This window comes from Hirundo rustica, chromosome 1 (assembly GCF_015227805.2).
Source record: "Hirundo rustica isolate bHirRus1 chromosome 1, bHirRus1.pri.v3, whole genome shotgun sequence".
Classification (NCBI taxonomy): Eukaryota; Metazoa; Chordata; class Aves; order Passeriformes; family Hirundinidae; genus Hirundo; species Hirundo rustica.
Window position 1 is genome coordinate 88,485,471 of NC_053450.1, and position 24,226 is coordinate 88,509,696.

General features: G+C 36.4%; 1 long non-coding RNA gene across 1 annotated transcript; it reads left to right on the forward strand.

Annotated features, from left to right (window-relative positions):
- Positions 1–1,034: 1,034 nt before the first annotated feature.
- Positions 1,035–3,870, forward strand: LOC120762433 (uncharacterized). The gene is made up of 3 exons (XR_005703906.2): positions 1,035–1,179; positions 2,385–2,479; positions 3,733–3,870. It is a non-coding gene; the product is annotated as an uncharacterized LOC120762433 (long non-coding RNA).
- Positions 3,871–24,226: the final 20,356 nt, after the last annotated feature.

The window sequence follows — 24,226 nt, forward strand, 5'->3', positions numbered from 1 at the left end:
ATAGTCTGAATCTGTGGTGGTGGCTTGGTGGCTTTTTTTTTTTTTTTTTTTTTTTTTTTTTGGGTGGTTGGGGGGGTGGTTGGGTGGTGTTTGTTTTTTGTTTTTTTTTTGTTTTGGTTTTTTTTCAAAGAGGATATCTGCATGTGAGTGCAGTTTCAGTTCTACTGAGCAACAGAGTTGTAATCTTGCAGTAATGGTCAATGTATGTATGCATGTACAGGACGGTGTTTGCAACAAATACATATATTTCTTTTTTCCTGGAAAATCAAGTATAGAGACGTATACCAAGTTTAAATTAATGGCTGTGCTTTAACACTGGGTTTTTTTTTTTTCCTCAGTGCATGCTTGAGTTGATGGCTACTTTTTCTATTCCTAAACACAACTTATGGGAAAATATTTGTTCAAGATTGCCTAAGTAATTAGCCAGTTTACTCATGCAAATAAATATTTTTTTATTCAACTTGGAACATCTTTTTGGCAGCATTGCCTTTAATTACAGAAACACTTAAAGGATGACAAGGATGTAGTGCATACTAAAAATGTTCTGTGCAAATAGTGAGGATTTAGGTGTGAAGCAGCAGCTCTGTAATTACCTTGCAGCCAGAAAGACCCTCACGCTGTTTGAAGGCTGTTAAAAATAAGGAAAGAAATAATTTTCTTCTCATGGGAAAGGAATTAATTAGCGATGTGCTGAGGGCCTTGGGATTGATTCTCATCCAAAGTAGATAAATAAACCGAGCATTATTTCAGACTACTCAACACGAGCAAATGTTACACTGGAAGAGCACCTTTCTAAGGCTGAAAAGCAAATCTGGCCCATGAGGGGAATGGCTGAGGGAATTTTAAAGCACCTTTGCACCTTTCCAGTGGGACTTATTCCGGAGGTCACTGAGACACTTTACTAAGTAGAGGCAGCCTGAAGGCCTGTCTAAGTAACTCCATCCCTTTGGCTGACCTGCCAACTCACCTGCTCTTGTTTTTTAATCTGTGTTCTGTCAGTTTGGGCTTGCACTGAGGTCTGCAGAAGACATCTTCAAAAATAAGTTTGTGAGACATCCGCACTGAAGGAGACAATCTTTAGCCACATCATTAGACCTGGAGTTTGATTGCGTTCCAGTGTTTCCAGCTGACCTCAGAGGTCTAGATCCTAGGATCACAGACCTATCCCTAAATACCAGTGTAAGTAAGTCTTTGTAAATGATCTATTATTTATCAATGAACAAAAACTGCAAAACCTTAGCCTACTATAGCTTAGCATGGCCTCAGAAGGAAATAAGACTTATCCCTGCAACCATCTGTTTTCCAGGGTTAAATTTCTAACTATTTTCCTAATTTCAACCATGCAATGTGACAAAAACGTAGAGGTGTCAACGATGGTAATTTTGTGGACATTTCTTGTGAAGCATCAGGATAGAGAAAAAAACAATTATTAATGCCGCTTCAGGAAAGAATTGATGTTGGAAGCATGTATATTAACAAAAGTGAATCTGTACAGGAGGTAGAAATTATAAATGCCCTGTTAGAAGAACTGCAATTGGAAGCCACATCTTGTTAAGCACCGGAAAATCCCAGTCATAAAATACAGACTCCTGTGAGACCAGGCGTTCTTGATCCTCCTGCTCACAGAATTAAATTTTTTTAAAATATTTATAGGTTTTTCTCCTCTCCATATACTGATGCCTTACCTTTTGTTCTGCTTGCCTCTGTTAAAGAAAAGGATATTCATCACTACCTCCTTATGATTTTTTTCTAGCAAGTTGCTTTATCTGGTGTTGGAGTTCCCAGGGGATCAAACTACAGATAAAATTCCATACATAAACAGTGATAGATATTCCCCTAGAATTTATAGTGTTTTCCATGTGCTGTTATTGACTGTTATTCAATTCTGATATTGTATTAGTTACTAATAGAGACAATTAAAGTCCCACTATGCAAGATCCTGTGAAAACACAGCACAGGAGTGTCAGATGTTCTGTCTTTAAGCCTGCGACTGATCACGCAGGCTTATTTTTGTTAACTAACTCTGTGTCCTAATTTACTAACAAATATCCAACGGTCTCTTTTAGCATCAAGATTACTAAGGTGGGCATTTGGGCAAAGCCTTGTACTTGTCATAGCTCTTTAGCCATCAAGCTAAGAATCTGAAAAATTCTTAATTCTACAGAAACAAGAAGAGAGAGCTGTTGACAAGATTTTGGATTTATAAGAGAGAAGTGTAAAAAACCTATTAGTTTAAAAGGAATCACTAATTTACTAAACTATTTTTGATTATTTGCTTTTCTCTTCAGTAATAATTGCATTTTTGGAAACTTTTATGTAGCTTTGTGCTGATTTCTTAGCTGTCTAATTTGTGTAAATTCGGTTCACTTTGTATTTTTTTTTAGTGCAAGAGAATCATCCTGCATATGTAACAGCACAGAGGAAGCTGTTCAGTGCCAGTTCATGGGAGAGGAACATCTGGAATTCTTGAAAATACTTGGTATGAAATATTATTTAAATATTAATCAAATATTAGTGATAAGGTACTGATCTACTGATACATTGCTCCTTGTCAATACCGTCTCTATAATGTGTATTTCATGAGAAATTTTTCTACTACAACTAGAAGATCTATTTGGTATTCCTGCTACGAAATATGCTGAAAAATACTTTGCAAAATGAATGAATTATTAACTTTGCTTATTAATAATTTTCTCCTATGTTCATTTAAATTTCTTGTTAGTGGAAATTTGAGTATTTGATGTCTATGCTTAGTCAAGATTCAAGCTTACATTTTATTTGAGAAAATATCAAGACAAAAAGGAAATAATATTTTAAGGATAATTTGCCTTCTTTTTGTGGAGAAACAATATGATTATTTCATAATTTTGGAAAAATGAAAAAATTGAGCTAATTCTGCATGAATATATGAAAATATAAAGACATTAAATATGGAGAAGATATTAAAAAGTTCAATAAACATGTGAGAAGAATACATATGTATAAACGCATTATGATGGATTTTTAAAGATCTTTTAGCCATTAGGGCATTTAGGTTTTGAGTGGTAAGGGCAAGAAGCTTACTTATTTCATTGTAAAATACACAAACATAAGTACAGGAATGAGTTACTCATCTCAAGAGGGCTTGGTTTTTGGTGACAAAAGATCTATTCCTAATAAATTCTGTAAAACAAACAATATTTTGAACAGCGTTTTTGTCAAATAGGTGATTGCAAATATTTGTCCCATGCTTTTTACTGAGTTAACTCTTGTTATAACAATTTTCTAATAATTTGATTCTTGTGGAACTGCTTAACATCTTAAGAGTTTAGGGTTGAACATACTCCAAATGTCCTAGTCATTTTGATGGGGCCAGGTTTTTCAATATGATAGACGTTTTTTGTTTCATGTACTATTATTTGTATATGTACTTTTAAAATTAAAATTATTTTTATTTCTTCATATGAGCATGAACACATTCCTAGCCAACCCGATCCACAGTCCACTGACACCAGGACTTCTATTTCATTTTTGGACAGGATCAAATAAAAGCAATGTGGTTTTTTTGTTGCTGTCTTTGCAGAGAAAGGGTTAAATTCAGGTAAAAGAGCCATCTGTCTTCTCTAAACTTGTACTGTCCTGTTCTTCTCTTTGTTCATATATATATATTCCTGCTGTTATAAACTAAATGTTTGTTTGAAACAAAAATTCAAAGCCTCTCTTACTAACTTGCATTGTTTATTGCACCTTCAGGCTATAACGAGTTTGTACACCAGAATTGATGCAGGACTATGAATCCAGAAGATCTATCACAGTGATATTATTTTGGAGGCATCTTGCACCAAATTATTTTCTATACATTTTCAGAGGACCAGAAACCTAATATTCTCTCAGACTTCAACTTAATGGGTAAAGCTGCAACACATAAGAATAAAAGATACTGTTGGGTGTACATATGTTAGCACTTAAGTCTGGCTTCACTGAAGGCAATGGTCTTTTACCGCTGACTGAAGTGGGACTGAGCTTTTGTTCATATGCTTATACTGTGTGACAGCAAAAAATACTCTCAGACAAATGTCTTTAAATATATAAATAGATAATGTCTTTCAGTTATTCATTACATTCACCATATTAAACAACAATTGCAAAGCCATACGCCCATGACCATGTATTTTCTGTAACTGTGAGTCTGTGGCATGTAGTATAATTACTAAGTCTTTGCAATCTTCCTTTCTTTGTCTAAGTGGAAAAGCAGGAACCTGTTAAATATTTTAAAATTGTTTCTCCAATTGATATTAGTAACATCTTGCATTTTTAAGGCTTTGGCTTTTCCAGGACTTAAATTTTTAACACAATATTGCTCACAGCATTTTCTTTGCTTTGGAGATGGCAATAAAAATGTTTTTTCCTCATCTTTGCTTTCCTAAGATGCACACAGGATCTAATTTCACTGTAAACTAATTTTTTAACCTTAAGTTAAAAAGTGATTGGACAATGGCCAGGGGGCTTCAGCAATAACACACAGTTCCTTTTGCCACTGAGATGATTCCAGGCTGAGGAATGTAGCATTTATTAGTAGAGGAATTGTGACGAGATTAGATGGACAAGGCAGGCTTAGGTAACTCTTTCAGAAGATATTGTCACACCTTAGAATGACCATGTTATATGCAGCTCAGCTAAGGGCAGAATTCTCCCTGACTGACAAAAATGGGAAGGAAAATCCATCGTCTATGTTTTTCAGACCGCTGAGATGGGAATCCTTTTCTTGGTACTTTAAATGAGATCTAACCATACATTTCTGCACTGTCAGCCTATTGGTGAAGGTGGATTTGCCCTCTGTGCTTTCAAAGTGCTTTCTTACCCTTAGTGGGCATTTGGAGGGGGATATTTGTGTCCTCTGGAAGAACAGTGAAAACAGTTCCAGAATTTCTTCCAAGCCCTCTGGAATCTCTTGCCTTTCACCTGAAGAGGAAGTGCTCTCTTCTTTCTCCTTTGGTGCAGGCAATTTTCAGTGTTGATATTCCTAGTGCATGTGATATTCGTGTGTGGGCTTACTCACAGAGAATGGCCCCGGCCACCCAGAGGAATCTGCACTGGCATTAACAGTGAAATTAGACTCTAGAATGACAGATCTTCCTTTGAGATACTGGAAATGCCAGTGGTGGTAAACTGAATTGGGTCCCCCATTGTTTTAGAAGGTGAAAGGAAAACGAGAGAAAAAGAGCCCCTTAAAAAAATTAATATGGGAGATTTGTTAATATTTGTTAAATTTGGGCATATTAAATACATTGTAATTCAGATTCCCGTCTCTCCTGTGGGATATGGTAACTAAATTACTCGGAGTTTCACCTGGAAAATCTCATATCTAAAGCCACACGGAGTTTATCCATTTAATTCTTCTCTCTTTTTCAGGTCAGTGTTTTGCGCAGCACCATCTCTAGATGTGGCTCGTGATGTGATTTAATTTCTTGTTGTTAATTCTTTCCAGGACTGACTTTCAATCTGTAACTTATGAACTTGCATTATTTTTTCTGGAATCTACTTTGACATCCTTTAAACACAGAGCTCCTGTACTCCCTTCAGGGTTTAACCATCACCTTTTCTTTTCAAGGCTTTCTCTTCTGGTGTTCAGACTGTGGCTCTCTCTTTCCCTTGATCCAAGGAAAAAGTCTCCTGTATTTCTTTTTCTCTCTGGTCTTTCTGGGTAGACTTTTCTGCAGACAGAGATGGGCATATTAATTCAGTGAAAGGTGTACTCCTTTTCCCAAGACAGTTATCTGATTTTCCTTGTAGTTCTGGTTCTCCCTTTCTCCTGGGACATGTCCTTAATAGAACCAGGACAGGCCTCTCCATGCTGTGTCTGAGCCAGGAGTTGTGGCTTATGACAGGGCAAGCACAGCAGCGTCCTCACTATCTGGTGATGCACTTCCAGATCCTGCAGTGCAGAGGAAGAAGCTGATGGCAAGTGGGAACACCTAACAGTGCACTGATTGTCAGGCACATCCTACTGATGTCCACTTAAGAAGAACTGGAGCTTAATAGTCTCCCCCTTGAATCAAAGCAGTGCACTAAAAATCAGATCCCATTTGGACCTCTCCCTGTCCTCTGGAGGGGACTCGCAACCCACCCCAAAGGGCTTTGGTTGCCTGTGATTAAGATCTGCCTCAGTGTGATATAGCCTTACAACCTTGTGTCAGACATGTGAGGATCCTCCTTGGAATACCCCACCCTGAGGCTTAAGAGCCTTGTTCTTTGCTGTCCCAACCTGCTGGCTTGATTTCCCAGCTCAGCTTCAGCCCAGCTCTTTAAGTAATGGGTCTGCTAGTTTATGGACAGCACTTAGCTTTGTAAAATGCAAAGTTTAATTCTAAGATTAGCCAAAATCTAAGTGATTCACTGTTCTTTCTTCATTGCTGAAGTTTGCAGTTCCCGAAAGCTTGTGTCATAGTTTTAGTTTAGATGGCCACACAGCTAAGATTCAGTGAAAGTAAGGTCTTGTATTAAATCATCAGAAAGTCTTGCCAGAGCTTTTAGGAGTGAAAGCTGTGCCATTTGCTTGTCTCTGTCACAGTCCTGGAGAGCTAAGATATTTGTATATACCAGAGTAGATTGCCAGAATCAATCCACTTTCCAGAGATGAGCGTGGACATGTCCTTTCTTCCACAGTAATGTGAATACTCAAATCTTTCCACATAAGAAACTCAAATATATGAGTTTCACAGCACTCCCTAATAAGGTTTTATAGCCATTAGTGTCAGTGCCATATATCACTGAGGCATTGAAAAAGTGGAGTTTCTTTCCTAAACCACCTTTCTAAGCATCCAAGATGAAGTGATTTTATAGCTTACACTTCCACAGATCTTTCAAATCCCACAGCACAACTTGTTTCACCTGAGCCTCAAAGATTTTTGTAAATGATTTCCCAGAAGCTCTTGAGGGGGTCTTTTCTCTCTTTCTTTATTTAAATTTATGCTTAAAATATGATTAGATTCTGTTCAACACAAAATTGTTCTAGAATACATTGCAAGAAATGTGTGTACAAAAGGTAATCTACACTATATAATAAATAAAATCGTGTAACAGTTTGAAATTTCAAATGTGATCATTTGCTTTAATATTGCGAAGTGTTTGTTAAACCTTTAAGCTTGTGACATTTTTCCACAGTGACAGCTAAATAATGAATTAATGGCTTTAAAGTCCATGGCAGCCTGAGGGTTTCAAATACATGTTTAGTCAAAATAATTGGTGCTTTAATCATTCGTTATGAACCAGAATTGTTCCTTAGTTATACAGGAGCGGTGTTAAAGCAAATATCTATGCTGTGAATGTCCCTTTGTATTTCTAAAATTATCTGCTAAGTTGGAAAGTGGTGTCTGGATGAATTTTATTCTCTGGAGTTTGAGGGATTTTTTTTTAACTCCCTTAATGACCACCTACAGGGCTACAGGCTGTGCTGTCCCTTCACCGACAGTGAACATCTTATTGTTGATTTTGTATGTGTGTGCAGTGCCAAGCAAGTTTAGAGAGCAGATGGGAGGGTGTATGGGGGTGGGTGGTGGGGGGAATCCTCAACCCCTGCATGGTCAGATACAGCGTTTAGGTAAGTAACTGAATTAAGGGATCTGCTTGCATCAAACTAAATCTCACCCAAACTACGACACAGTTAAAAGCCTCATCCAGAATATTTTCTGGTAATAATGGAAATAAAAATCTTACGTTAAAAAGGAAAGGAACTCTGTCTTAATTGTCTGATTGGCATCATATTGGCAGAGTCTTGTGCCTGCACAATGTTCTGTTGAGATGCTTGTTTTGACTTCAGTGGTGCATCTGTGCCATATGAAGAGGAGATGCTAACCCAGTTAAGATGGATCAAAATTTGACATAAGGCGCCTAAGAAGGTTTATTTTCCCTGTTACATTTGTGACTTAGATAGGGCCTCTTTTATAGCATGAAGACAATTTAACATCTGTCTAAGGGAAGCTTGCAGAACCACAACCAATTTTGATATGTAAGGTGTACTAGAAAAAAATATTAGTCTTTTTTGCTATTTCTTTCACAGAACAGCCATTAGTGATGTGTGTTTCATCAGAAACAGGCTCAGATGAGCTGTAGGTGTGACCCAGTTCCTGTGTTACGTGATTAACTTCTAGAAAACATTGCTTATCAAGTAATTAAAATTAATTTTTTGGAACTTTTGTGGTGCTTTTTTAATAACAATAGAGAGGGCAGATCACAAATGGAAATCTCTTCAGGCCATGCCTCAGTATGTATTTAGAACAAACTTAGTGCGTAATCTTTGAGAATTTCTGCCACCTCATATGGTTTTGAAAATAATGTGGTTTAGAAATAGCTTTCTGAGTATCAGTGATACTTCTGGTAGTTCTTCAGCCTTTGTCTACAACCAGTGAATTCCTGCAACATGACTTCTGTTGTCCCAGCTCTGTGTGGGTTTGAAAGAGTCTTTTTCCAACAGCCATGTTGGACTTTTTCTCTGAACTCCTCATGGGGTTTTGTAATAGCCTAAGCACAAAGAACTTTGACAGAGGAATGAGGAGCTGGCTCTTCCTGTCTTCTTCCCAGTGCTTGTTAGGACTGAACTGGTATACTGTAGCTGCAATGCAAATTCTTTGAGAGAGGTCAAAGTAACCTGGCAAAAAACCAAAACCAATAATGTGAGTGGCTGCAAAATGCAATTATTCTTCTCTGACTGTTAATGCAGAGGAAAATATCTGATTTATAGCAAATTTCTTCCTATTTGGATAGCGTGACTGTATCTGATTAAAATGGAATACTCTACGGAAGTTTTATTTCCTGACTTTTAGACTAGGAAGCTAGTACAGGTACATCAGCTTGTTTCCTTTCTGCATGTAAAAGAGGGAGCATGGCTATGATGTTGGGGCTAAATCTGTCAACATTGAGGGATAAAATGTCTTGGAAGGGGAGAAAAATATCTTAGCAAGATACAGCTGGCTCTTGTAAATATTAGATGTTTTTGACAGTCTGCCAAAATGTTTCTGCATTTCTTTGAAATTTTAGTTTGTGGCAATTAAAGTGTAGAATTTCATCTGTACATATTTTTTTCTTATATATCCTTGTTAAGGCAAATCCTCAATTTTCCCTTGTTTGATTTGTCCCTCCATTCTTGTTGTGGCTTCATATGGTACAATAAAGATTTTCCTACCTATATAAATTACATATGAATATAAATTATAGCTAATTATATAATTAAGACACTGATTAATCTTCTTTACTGTAGATGTAACCATTTCAAAATTGCAGTGCGCTATAGATGAAACTGTGATAGTAACAAATATTTTTGACATACAGGCCTGAGATATTTGACAAATTCTAGTCTTAGTTTGTTGCAACAGCAACAAGTAAATATTTCTACCAGGGTGCAGGTGGCTTTCCTAAATACAGTATCTGGATTTAGAGTTGGAGAAGAACACAATTACTAACAAGGATGGCACTGAAAAAGAGAGAGGGTAAAAATTTGTTCTTTGAGAAGCAGGAAGTTACTGTGGCCAGATGAAGCAAAGAAAATTAAGAATGCCATTGCAGGATTCCTGCCTAAAAGAAAGAAACATACATTCTCAGCTCTTAAGCTTTGAAAATGGAGGTTGCCTTTCAGTGCCTTTTGAAATACACATTGAGCCTTCATTCATTCCCAGCATGTACTCAGTTTTCTCATCTTTTGCTCTTAGAAGTTAACAAAACTCTTGTGCTTCCACAAGAACTCTTAGGAAAATTTAGGCTTCTTAAGCTTTTCAGTCTTGAGTCAGTCATGACTCGGAGCTGTATAATCTGTTAAAAGCTGCTATTGTTGTATAACTAGGTGTGTTCCAGTTATTGTTTGAATAAACAACCATGAAAATCTGAACTAGGAAAAATTAGTGAACTTGCTCTATTTCCTGAGAATGCAAGTCTGCACTTTCCTATGTTTATTTCAAAACATACAAGTAAATGTTTAAATTTCTACTATAATTAAATCTTTAAATATTTTGACTATGACTTAAAACCATATATTTTATTAACTGCTCATGATTGTGCATGAGTGCTCCTGACATCATGATATATTTTCTTTTTTTGCTGTTTGACTGTTAACAGTCTCTTTTGTTCCTAAGTGTGTTTAAATATAGTCAAACAATCTTCTCCCTTTCAACAGTGACCATTATGACACATTCCAGAGGAAAATTCAAGCTGCTTCAAGTGGCTCCCTGGAAATGATGTATCCATGGAGGAATTTTATTTTCAGTCACCATAATTTTCCAGGCTATTTATTTGCACAATAACACATATTTTCTAGGTGCGTATTCATGTCTGGGTTTGTATCTAAATATCTATGTGTATATTTTGTGCCCATGACTACATGTATACATGAAGTAATTTACATAATGAATGACAGAAACTCAGATATGTGGGTTGGGGAAAGGAAGGAGTTGAATTTGAAATTTCAGTGGAAACGTGTTTCTGATTTATAATTCCAGTGCTTTTCCCTTTCTCTTAGCAATTATAATATTTTTGAAAGCTCATACTAAAACACTGTAACATTTAACAGTAATATATGATGGTGTAAAAGAGCAGACAGGTCAGAAAAATACCTTTATGTGGGGTCTGTACATGCTTCTGAGTTGCCTTTATTGTAATATCTACCCACTCACTCAGCCAAAGCTGCATCTGTTTCCGGAGAATTCTGGGGAATTCCAAAGGGAGAATTAAAGTGAGCATATAGGTATGACATGGATATTGTTAGCTGTCCAGCTGGACAGGCTTGCTGTCTTTCCCTTTCACTGCTTTGACCAGTGCTGTCCATGGTGCTCTCAGCATTGTCCTAATTCCTATGAGGCTGCTTTAACTCACTTGACAAGTCTCTTTCTCCAGCAGCAGTTTCAAACACATAGTTGCTTCATTAAGTAGCTGTGAGTAATATGTACCATCTCACCTTTTGAAAATGGCTTATTCAAATCTCTCACCATTGTGGCCTCAAGAGGATCTACTTCAGCAGTACTACCTATCATTTGATAATGTAAACCCAGAAAGAATTGTTGTGTAGCCCTGCTGCTTGAAAACATGCATTATTAATAGCAAATGCCAGATAGATTAACTGGTCATACTGTTGTACAACAATATGGGTCCTCCTTCTCTATTTTCCAGCTAAAGAGTAGGATAATTAGGTAGAGAGCAAGGATAACTTAAGTGCTGCCAGTAGAGATTGTTGCTGCATTCCAAGTAACCCCTTTTCTACTGATCTGTTAGAAGAGAAACTACCCCCCTCAAAATTCAGTACTGAGAGGAGTGTATTTTATGAGATGGAAAACCACCTGAATTTGTCATCATTTTTGTGTAGCTGTTTTCTTTCAGCTCTCTTGTTGCTGAAGTCCTAAAATGAAGTGGTTATATTCACACCTGTATGTATCAGTGGTTTCTGTACAGCACATGCTATAGATGGGGATCAAAACTGGTGTCAGAGTTTGGATTCCTAATACAAGTAAGGAATTATATTTCTTTACATCATCATAATTTCTGGAACCCTTTTTAATATCCTGATAATGATCCTGAAGGAGGAGATGATAGCAGCTCTGACTAGTTGCAGTTATCCATTTCTGGTGAAGTATTTTTCTCATTGAACCTTCGAATATTCAGTTTCCAACTGACTGGAAGTTTTTGTTGCCTATAACTATTCAGAGTGGCCAATGTTCTGACTGAGATTGTGGATAATGGATTTTCTCTACACTTCTAATATGGTGGCCATGACAGAGATAATGCAAGAGCATCAACAGCTTCTGAAAACAAAATTGACCCTATCTGTCATGAGAGTGCAGCCTTCCTGCTATTTGAGAAAATCACATTCCCCTAACCCATAAGATATTCAGTGATATTGATGATCTCTTGAATAAGAAAGCATAGCAACTACAGACTTTTTATTGCTGTAGAAAAGAAACCAAACCCTCTTTTATGTTATAATGTATGTATTATTTCCTGTGTCCTGTTTATCTAGATTTGGAAACACTTCTGCAGTTGATCTGTATATCAGAAAAGTGTCATTGGCCACATTAATTTACTCCTGGAAATTATTTCTTATAGGAAAAATAGAAGGAGCCACAAAACTTGATGATAGCTTTTCACTGGTTACCTTAGAGTTTAAATATGTATATAGAAGTAGTTTTGTAGGGGGTTTGTGAAATCAGCTATATTATTTCTTAACTCCATGCTTCAGTGATAAAATTCAGTTTTACTAGAAGAAAGTCTTATAATCATCTTCACATTTGCTATGCATTACTCTCTTCTTCTCTCCCCCTCTTTCCTTTTCTTAAATAAATAGTACTTTGCAACAAATTGATTTTGCTAGATAGTGCATTGATCATGCACCTTGCCTGGGGACAGAATATAGCTTCAAAAACAATAATAACTAAGACAATCATCTAATTTTACTGAAATAAAACTGAAAATGTACACCCAATGAAATAATCTCTGAGACTACTTTAGGTGCATTTGTGCTTGTACTTTATCCTCAGTGACACAGTAATCTACTAAAGTTCTTCTCTCGATTTTTCTCTTTGCAATCTGGAAGAACAGATTCACCAGTGATTGTGCTCATTTATAAAAGCATCCAAAACAAAATTGAACCCCAAGGCAGATAAACTATAAAGATGCTGATCAGATCTGAGCAGAATGGACGGGATGCTTTGGGGCTTGCTCAGCTAAAGACGGCTCTGCAAGACTGATGGCTTTATATACACAATTACAAACACCATAGCTTTGTCGAACGGATGGGAAATCATAAAATATGTTGCTTGCCCGTTATTAAGTAAAGAATGGTATTTTGTAAAATACTTGCAAAGATTTACTAAATTTCTGTAATTTAATTTCTGCCGTTGTATTTTCTTTTCTTTGTGGAAAACTTAAGTATTTGTTTGGAAAGGGCAATCGAATAGACTAAACCTCCTAGTCCTGAAGAGCAAGGGGCTAATTGATCTTGCTTACCAATACATAGCAAGCGGTGCACACTGTCTTCCTCATGTAGAACTCATTCATTTTTATTAGCTGTGTCATGACCAAAAATGGTTTAAAATTTCATTCATTCTCACAAAATTCTTCTCTAAAGGATACACTGAGTGTAAGAGTTCTCTAAAAGTTAGGTATTTATTGGAAATCATAAGACAAATGCAGCAGGACAAAGATTAAAAATTTCTGTGGTTCTTCAAAGTGATATTTCCTGTTACCATAAAAAAGCTTTGTCTTTATGAAGACATTAAAAAAAACTATGATGTAGTTATTCATAGAGGATCCGTAGTGGTTTTTGAAATAAAGTCACGTAAGGCAGAATAACTTTAACATTTTAACAGTAGTTAGCAATAGTCTTTTAAAATTCATTAATTTCCTAAGGACTGTTACATTTTCTTGCATTTTACTAGTCCATGGATATTTGAGGCTCTTGATAGTCTCTGTCATTTAGGGAGCATCATATGTATAGAAATATATATGGCAGGATGGAGGGGTGAGGGGCAGAGAGAAAAAGAAAAGAAAATAGGAAAAAGTTATTAAATCTATGTAGACTTTAAAAAGGAAGAACATCTCCCAGGTGCGTAGACATGGTAAAGTCAGAACTATTTACCAATGCAGGTGCCTACCTTTTAGGTCAACTTAAAATTGCTTTTCAAGTTAGAACGAATATTGTCTTACCCTTGACCTTCAGTGTTTCTAACTACTTGTGATTTTAAAATTAAAACATATAGTGTGTCAGAAGTCACACACATAAGTATCTTAGCTTGCAGAAAGTAGTTCGAATGAAATAGGACCAAGTACTGTTTTATTTTTTTAACAGGCATTCCTAGGATCATGTTGATTTGCTATAAACTCTAGTTTGTTTGTACCTGTCTTATACTCAAGGTATCACAGAATCACAATATGAGTCAGGTTGAAAAGGATGACAGTGGGTCGTCTGATCCGACTTCTCTGCCCAAGCAGTGTCATCCCAGAGCACATTGCCCAGGACAGCATTCAGATAGTTCTTGAATTATCTCCAGTAAGGGAGACTTTGCAACCTTTGCAATCTGCTCCAGTGTGAGCTACCCACACAGTAAAAAAGTTCTTCCCCCTGTTCAGGTGGAATTTCCTGCCCATCAGTTGCTGCCACTTGCCTCTTGTCCTATTGCTCGGCATCACTGCTCCATTCTGCTGGGACCGTCCCTTCAGATACTGGCAGACAGAATACTGACGTGTATTCTCAGTTGCCTTTTTGTGTGACTGAACAGAACCAGCTCCCACAGCCTTTCATCATGAGAGGTTCTCTAGACTCTTGACCAACTTAGTAGCTCTCTACTGGACCCATTCCAAGAGCTCCGTGTCTCTCTTGCACTGTATAGACTAGAGCTGGGCACAGCAGTCCAGGTATGGCCTCACCAGGGCTGAGTAGAGGGGTAGGATCACCTCTGTTGACCTGCTGTAAATGCTTTTCCAAATGTACCCCAGGATTCTATTTGCCCTCTTGGCCACAAGGACACACTGCTGGCTCATGGACAGCTTGTTGTTCACCAGGACCAGCCGTTCTTCTCTGCAGAGCTGCTTTCCAGCTCTGTTTTGTTGTTCCTCCCCAGGTGTAGGACTCTTCATTTGTCTTTGTTGAATTTCAGAAGGTTCTTTGCCCATGTTTACAACCTGCTGAAGTCCCTCTGAAGGGCATCCCAACCCTCTGTGGTATAAGCCGCTCCTCCACGCTTTGTATCACCAGCGAAGTTTCTGAGGAGGTGATACAAAGGAGGCCTCTGCCCCCTCATCCAAGTCACTGATGAGCGAGTTAAACATGTCCCTGTGTCAGGTTTAGGCAACACAGGAAAAAAAAGCCCTCAGGTGCTTCAGAGCAATGAAGCTGGTTAGAATTATATCCTGCTGAAATTAAGCATTTGCCATCAAGTATGCAAGGAGATTTGCCTTATAATTTCTGCACTGGAACTAGATTTTATGAATCTTCCCCTTTTTCACCTTCATGTTTTGGATAAACTTTCAAATTGTGCTTTGTGTCTTTTGTTCGTGACAATCAAGGGCTTATTTCTGCTAGTGAAATTGAACTAACAAATCTGTCAAAGGAGTGATTTTTCTTTTGTGTGTGTTTTTGTAGAACTACTGCCTAGTGGGATTAAAAAAGGATCTTTTTAGGTGGGTTTCACTTAGACTTTGTTTATAAAATGCTGTCCTCCTTATTCTCTTCCATGAAACAACACTTTAATTACACTCTTAATGACTTCTAAGATAAGAGATTTGAAAATTTTGAGGTAGAAGCTAAAAACAGTGTCTATATTTACATAATGTAAAACTAGTTTTTTTAATGAAGTTTTTTTAATGCCAGACACAATTTTATCCTTCAGATTGGCACACATCTTTCTTGCATGATAACAATACACTGAGTAAAAAGAATAACAGACTGGTCAAAAGCATACTTAATGCAGTGAAGCAGACTATTTGGCTCTGATTTTTTTTTCCACTTTTTCCAGGTCTGTGATGTCTTGTTTGGGGTGTAGTAGCATACTTGCTATATAAAGCTTGATTTTTCATTAAAATCTAATAGTAAGTAGTAGGTTGTGGTTTCTTATTTTATTTCTTTATATTCGAGTAGCTTATTCTATATTCGTATATTTTTTCTAGGATGTCTTATATGCTATTGCTATTCTATTCTCTTTCTCTTCTCTTCTCTCTCCTTCTTCTTCTCTTCTCTTCTCTTCTTATTTTTCTTTTCTTTTCTTCTTGCTGTTCTTTTCTTTTCTTTTCTTTTCTTTTCTTTTTTTTCTTTTCTTTTTCTTTTCTTTTCTTTTCTTTTATTTTCTTTTCATTTTCTTTTTCTTTTCTTTCTTTGTCTGCTATGAAAATTCTCATGATCGAGTTACTTTTATTTTAAAAACATGAGCTTAAAAAAACCCCAGGTAGTCATTACTGATTTTTCTCAAATATTTTTTTCTGAATCTGATAGGAACAATCCATTCCCTTGCACTCAATTTTGTACATGAAGAGAGCTAGTTTTAAATGGTATGAGCTAAAGAATATCTTCATAATGTGTTTGTAATTTTTTTTTTTACTGTTCTAGCTTTAATTCATAATTACAAGCTTATTCCAATCTCTGCATTATGGAACCACATTTTAGACCAACAGCTGTTATCTACTTTCACTTGTAGCCTTGGGGTATGCATATTTTAATATTCATTTACTATGTGCCGATAAACTAAATATTTCCTACTGGAAGTCTATGAAATTAATCACAGTATCTTAGTTGCTGTTCTGTCTTCCATGTAGCTCGTATTTTTTAAACTTACAATGTTATATAAATTCCTCTCCTTCTCCTCCCCTGAATAAAAGGAGAAGAGGAAAGGTTATTACAAAATATACAGACAGAACATGTTGATTAAATCTGTGATAATTAGAAAAGAGAGAGGAATACTGTGTAGTCATTCAAATGACACAACCTTCTCTCCTGTTCCCGTATCTTGCATAAAACTAGTATAAAACCTTGCCACATTGCCTCCAGCAATATTTTAATAGCTGGCTTTGTATTTGAAGGTTGTGGTTTTAACTGTTATTTAAATAGTATTAGGTCCTCATATGCATATAATATAGCCTAAAGAGAGATATTTTCCAATCTTCCAGGCACAAACACAACTCCAAGTGTCTTTGTGTTAAAAATATAAAATATGTGGCAACTTTGGAGATGAAATGCAATGAACAGGGAGGAAAAAAAAGTCATGCAGCCCATTAAAGTTTAAGGCTGTTTGTTGTGCAGCAATGGAGAATGAATCGGTGAAAAGCTGTAGAAGGGCATGAAAATAGAATATTTCAAGAATGGTTTGGTGATACAAAGTAATAATGTCAAGGCTGGAAGTGTTTGGATGGATTTCTCATACGTTTATATTTCTGGAGCAATGTCCTCTTCACATAAATTACAGCTCAATGGCAGCACTTAGAGACAATAACAGACAATATGTACCTGCTTCTGCTCACACTACAATGGAGAATGTTGCTACAGAAATTGGTGGGAGAAGTATTCGCCAAAATCCCTTCAGGATATAATATTCACTTCTGCATTGTGAATAATTAAGCTCTGGGCTGTGCTATTGCCCACCCTCGTACCTGAGTATTCCCCAAGAATGACCACAAGCACACTTCTGACTAGATTCAGTAACTGAGCTTGGGAGCATGAATAAGACACAGATACCTGAAACTACAAACTGTGTCCCAGAAAATCCCCTTTCAGCTGTTGGTTAAGGTTGCAGATGTGAACTTCATAAGATACCTCTCCGCAACTATTCTGGAGTCCCAAGTGCACTATAGTTACCTTCCACACTTGAGAACTAGAGACTTTCTGAAGTTGTCAGTGTACGTTCCTTAAAAGCTCATTTGCATTGTAGAAGCGGGTTCTTCCTTCACATAAGTGCCTGGAAGAAAAATTCCAGTAGCCATATTACAAGCTGGCTGGATGCACTGGCACTGTGCATTGAACTGTGCTTGAGAGAATTCCTAGAATTCAGGTCCTCTCTCTTCGATCCTCTAGCCAGTTACTCTCTGATCCAACAAATCTGGGTTTCTACCACTCCAGTTTCATAGCCTCAAAGGGAAAGAGTGAGAAAATTCCATATTCCAGTACAGAATGTGTTTTGCTGTGGACGGTGCTCTCTGGAGATGGGGGCGTGAACTTCGTAAAATTGACAAAGGGGGGCTTTTGGAAAAGGCTTTTCCATTTCCCAAAGGACTCCACTAATCACAAGGCTGCTAATCAAAAGCTGGATGGCAGCCTTACCACATTCCACTTCACCAAGAGGAGAGGCAGGTTGCTGTCTTCAGGGTACCCATGCTGGGAGAGACAGACGGACAGAGGTACCCAAGTTTTGAAAGGTAAAAAAAAAGTGGAAAGAGAGTATCAGATACACTCTCATTACCAGTATATCTTAAGTACTATCCAGTTCCTTACTGCGTGTGAATGTTCTTTTCAGTTTAATTCTTAATTGCCTTAACATGAATTTATTCTTATTGTTCTGGTCCTTGAAACCTTCTGAAGTACAAAGCTGGCTTCAATTAGTTCTTTGTGACCAGGAAAATCAAACTGAATGAAAAAATGTGCTATATTATGTTGTTATTAAATATATTGAGGAAGAGCAGACAATTTTATTTGTAACATATTAAGATATAAAATTATATCTAATCTGAAATTTGTATCTCTCTTTAATTAATCTCATAAAATGTATAATGGCCTACGAACTGCAGTTCACCTTCACAAGCTCACCAATGCCTTTCATATCTCTTATGAAATGCACTTATGAAGTGCACTTCTGAAGACTAAAAAAGTGTAAAGAAAATTGAATATCAGTTTATCAATTGCATCTTTTTTCTTATAGTGAAAAAAATTTTCCTGAGTCATTAAAACATACAAATAATACTACTAATAATAAAATGGAGTCCTAAACATAAATAGAAAGCAATGAATAAAAAAAAGTAAACTAAATCACAACCTGTATCAAACGATCAAACTTTACTCAAGCTTCAGGAAATCAGTGGTACAAAATTAGCAGAATATTTGTGAGTGGAAAGGTGCACGTTTTGCTTTAGTGGTACACTGCACCTGCCCAAAATGCTGCATGAGAGCTGTCATGTGGCTGCTGAGTATTTGCTTTTGCCCATCGGTGCTGCTGTGTTTCCCATAATGGCTCGTATTGTGTGATCAAGGTATGTGCCACTCTCTGACAGGAAATACAGTCCCTGCTGAGGCAGCAGCCTGTGTGTTAAACTGCGGGCTACTGCAGGTGCAGAATGGTAGCTAACTAAACCAAAATGTTTTGGCTTGCAATAAAACTAACTTGAAACATTGTGCTTTGTTTTGCTTTCAGAATTGAAAATTCCTGTGATAAAATTAAGATACTTCTAGAGCAAAGAGCAACCTCTTCAGAAAACCCTTCTCGCTAACAAATGTGCAATATAAGAACAAGCTTTCCTCTGTATAAGGAAAGCGTCTTGCTTACTGAAATTCTGTGAAACTTAGGGACTACTGAAGTGAATATTGGCATAAATCTTATATGATTTAAGACAGAAATAAGGTCAATAATGAAGTGAAATTTGTATCAGACTCTGATGTCACTGTCATCTGTGTAACATTATATCGTCCTCAAAGAGGAGACTTTCATCTGCCTTAAGTAATTTTGCTATTGCTGCACAGTTGCTTTTGAAGTTCCTTTATTTTCAGATCTCTAAACATTTCCATGCGAATGTGCAAACCCTTTTGTAACTAATTTATTGTGAATGCTAAGCACTTGTCATGGTCACCTTAGAACTTGCTGATAGATAAAAACTATTGAATTGAACTGTTTCACTTCCGTTAATGGAAAAGAAAAAATTGGTGGACTTTTGAGGAGAAGCTGTAATAGAATATTTCAGGTAACTATAGAAGCTTAGCAAAGAAACATGAAAGAGCGCTATGAATGAACCAAAACAAATCACTAAAAATACCCTCTGCTGCCAAAACAAATTCATATCAGCTATATTAAATGTTCATAATTATGAAATTTTATTGAGTTTCATATTTACTTCCAGATATTAGTTTTTAGTCTATTGCAGTTAGTGAAAGAGGAGTGAAAGAGTGGTACCCATTAAAGATTTGAAGGACAGATAAAGCCTTTGTGTGTCTGTATGTAGAGGACACTTTCTTATGGTAGCAGAGTAATGTCCTCAAGCTCTAAGTACCTTAACTTCTTTTCATTGCAAGAAAAATAAACATATTTGTATGATAATAAGAATAATTTTACATTGTATGTCATAGATTTGTTTATATGTCTGTTACATGGTAATGTCTCAGATTGCTGCCTTATTTTCTTACTCTTTCACTCAGTGGTTCATGAATACTGTTTCAACTATACTAATTTTCCAGTGATTTCCACTGTTTTAACAGTATTTCACCCTTTTCCACTCTACCAAAGCTTTTTTCAAAAAAACATTTGAAACATATTTTCTAATAAAATCAAAAAGGCTTTTTCCCCCTCCCCATCTGGCCCCCCTACTTTTCTGTCTGTTCTTCAGCATCTTATCCTTCAACTCCATGCCAGAGAGGCTAGATAATTCTGAAAGTCAATGTTAGATTATTTTAAGATTGATGTTTATGTGAAGTATTTAATTTATTTAGGTAATTATTTGTGTCACCAAACCTTAACCATATCGATTGCTTGACAAATGGAATTTGTCATCTGGTTTTTGTGATTTTTCTCAGGAGTTGGTTCATCAGTTACAGTCTGTTTTGGATTTTTTGGGTAGACGACACAGAGTTATACAAAATAAGACCTTTCTAATCTTTGCAAGTTTTAGAAATGTAGTTATTCATCTCCTCCAGTGTACATTTTTTGTTATTATTATTAAATAATATAATTATATATAATTAAACAATAACAGCAAAGCAACAACAACAACAATAATAATAACAATGATATGGGCAAGTCTTTGCTATTCTTAAACTTTGCAGAAACATTTGTGTGCATGAAATGTTGTTCAGCTGAATTAGTGTAACTGAGCAAATGACAACAATAAAAGCAATTAAATAGACCAGAAAGATTTATTTATGGGGTTGTTTGGTGTCTTGAGGTTTCTAATAGGAAAATTTTTTGTGCTCATAATATGCGCCTTTCTGATTTTCAACTTGATTTTTCCCCTGATTTTTCCCCTGACTTTCCTCCCTCCTCTTTCCTGGTTCGGGAATGAAAAAAAAAGGAAAGCGAAGAAAACAAAGGAGGAGGAATAAATTTCCCTCAATGAAATCTATTACATTGAGGTCATATTTCAGGATAATGTGGAGGGACATGAGGAATGATGCTTTCCAGTTCCACAAAGATGAAGCATCCTTATTACATGTTAACCGTATCCAGGTCTCATTTCTGATGAAGGACAAAGGAATTTAGGAGCCTAATCTTCCAAATTACAAGGATCTGCGGGAAAACTAGGGAAATTCACACATCTGTGTTCTTTCTGCAGAGTGATGGTTTCAGAGAGTAAAATGAACAGTAGTCTTTATCTGGAAGTTGTGAATTCTTGCACTTCTTGATCTTGGCAGCTAGAGATCCTCTCAGTAGTCTTAATTCTCTGGTGCATGTTCTTTTTTATGACATATGTTTTCAATTGAATAGCATTCCTGCTGGAAAACAGCAGGATGGGCATGTTGTTGAAAAATAAAGTATAGAATCTTATGTCTATCTGAAGTCATGGGTTTCTGAACTTTCTGTCTAGATTTCATTACCACTGTAGTATAAAGGTCCAGAAAACTATGTGCAGAAAATTAAGAAATAATTGAATTTACAAGGAATTATCTTAGAAATGGAAAATCAGAGAGAACAAATGTATGAAGGATAACACAAATAAAATAATCACATCAAGTGGGGTTTAAGAGCTCACACAGATGACCTTCACATTATAATAGATTATTAAAAAGAAAAATGAGTAGATAATAAGCATTCAAACTTACTGTTATTATCATTACAAATACGGCCACAACAGATTCCAGCAGCATTCTTAGAAAGCACATGCAAAAACAGCAAACAGAAGAAGTAAAACTTTCTAACAATGGTGATATGGCTGTCTCTCTATTCTCATTCTTACACCTACACCATGGCAGCAATCATAGTATTAGGAAGGTAAGCAAAATCCAGCTACAGAAGGCTGCCAGTGGTGTGGATGAAAGCTTGAGGAAAAATCATAGGCTAAATAAAAAGTGTCTTTTAAAATTCCATGTATCTTTATGTTTGCTCAAGGATAAAAAGTAATTTTAAGAGTGGTGTCCAGAACAGTCTGAATTGACTTTGCACAGATTTGGACTGGCTCCTGGCAGAACTCTGGTAACACTAACTCCTCCATATCTCTGGCAGGTTCTGAAGACCTTATTCAGGAAACATCTTTACTGAATTCTCCGGGAATTTTCCAGTTATAAGGATTCCTATATCATAGGTTAGTTAAGTTACAAAATTTTAACCTATAATTTAATCATATAGCTTGTAAAAATATACCAAAGACTTGCTCAAGATTTCCAGAATGTTTCAACAAGCATATCTTATACCCACAACTGGTGTTCATGAACTTGCTGATTCATCTCGCTGGTGTTGTTTTAAAAAAGTTTGCAGTATGTGTTTGAGGTATATTAATGAAGTGTTTCATCGGTACAACGGGACCTTATACAAATTAGATTAAAAAGAAACAATTTTTTATGGTATTTTAAAGATTATTAGATCTGCATTGAGTACTGCAGCAGTTTATTTTCTTCCATATTGATTTTTAATTATGCTGACTCTGTACATTATTTAAGAGAGGGAAGAGGAAGTTAAATCCTAATCTTATTAGTACTGGTATAAAACACATCAAGTTCAATGGCATTTCAGCTTGTCCTGGGTCTGATGTGACTGAGAACAGACGTGAGCCCTCTTGGAAAAGTTTTCTGTTCCTCTGACATAGTCATTTTGTTCTGGATTAGATTTTTCATTCATATGACATGGATTTGGCACATGTTGAATTGATCAAAGAGTAGACAAGGCCAAGCCTATCTGATTATATAATTGCTTCATCTCTTGTACTGTAGTTGCACAGGGCCAAAACCTGAGATCTCCAGTCATTTTGAATCACTCCCTTTTAAAACAGGCCTCAGCTCTCTTCTAGGTTTGTTAATGCAATGGCACTGAAAACTGCAAATTTGCCTGATAAATAAGAGTGGTTTAAATAGGGAGGTGTAAATCTGTTAGCTCCTTTTAACTGGTAGATTTGTACCCAGGTAATTAAAACCAGAGGCTGACCATGACCAGAAGAGGGAGGTTTCAGCCGTTGGCTCAATGCTCAGCTTTTCCAAGCCTGTCTGTAAAACCTTAGTCAAGGTATGAGCCAATTTTCCACATAAATGTCCTTAGTTTCCAGCTTTGCTGTAGCCTTTTGGAAATCAAAACCCAAAAACAGTAAATGTTTTTTACTGCCATTAGGAAGTTCCAATAGAACAGGAACACAATCCTAGAGGATACTACGGAATTTGACTTCAGTTCAACTGCAATAACTTAATAGTTGTGTATGGCAGGGATTTGCAATGTATGTATGGCTGTACAGGTTCTTTAGGGGAAAAAGTCATACTGTGGCTTCTACACCTCCATTCCAATAATGGAATGTAATCATGTTGCCTTGTACATGAGGCTTTTGTGACCTTTAGATGATACAAAGCTATCTGTTAAAGTCAAAAATCTCTTTCTATTAGATGTGAAATATTTTGTTCAGTTGCAAGTTTTCTAATAATTTCTGAAATTGTTCTTGTGGATTAGCTCCTTTCTTGTTGGTGCATAAAATAACTAGTCACAACAGATGCTATTGTGCATATTGCTTGAGAAAATGTCTTTCATTCTTCATTTGTTCTGAAAAAAGCAACAGCACTAGAGAGCCCTCATCCCTGTCTGTAATAATCACATCGTTTCACTCACTCGTAGCTGGTGACTCTTCTAAATATTTTTGATCAATAGAAAGAAATGTAAAAAATCAGTAGATTGCAGCTTGTAGCTGGAATTGATAGATAGTTTAGGTGGCAGGCTTTGAACTCCCTTGGCAATCAGTAGTTGAAAGAAATTACCTTACTTCCATAGCTAGGATCTTCTGCCAAATTTACCCCGTTCGCGTCTAAATCTCTTACATATATTAAAGGATTAAAGTTAAAGATGAGATTAAAAACTTTCCTCTTGGCTTCAAAAAGAGAACAGAATTCACTATAGAAGCATAACTGACAACCTCCCATGAGAAAAATAAGTGAAACACTAAAGATGTTTCCCCATCTCCTTAACCATTTGTTTTCCTTTTTTTTTTAACCAAATGTCTCACAGAGCTGCCTCTTTACAATATGGTGTTGTTGGACCTTATGCAAAGGTTATACTTTATGATTTGACATACGGTATTTTTCTTCCTTTGAACTCTTCTTTGAATCCTTAATTCTTAACAGTGCAGTTAATTCTGCATGTTGTGGCAGAATTAATTGTGTTGCCATAACATCACTTTCCCCTAATAAATTTTCCACTGTGGGGATTTCAGCACTTCAAAGACAATACAACATACCTTTTGCTAACCAGATGATAAGGTTTCGTCTATGCAATGGAGCCAATGATTATTTTTGAACCAACATATAATTATGAAGACACGGTGAGAGAACTTTCAACATGCTCACAAGTGGCAGAACTAAATGCAAGTAAAAATGTCATGTTGGGGTGGAGGTTCAAAGTTA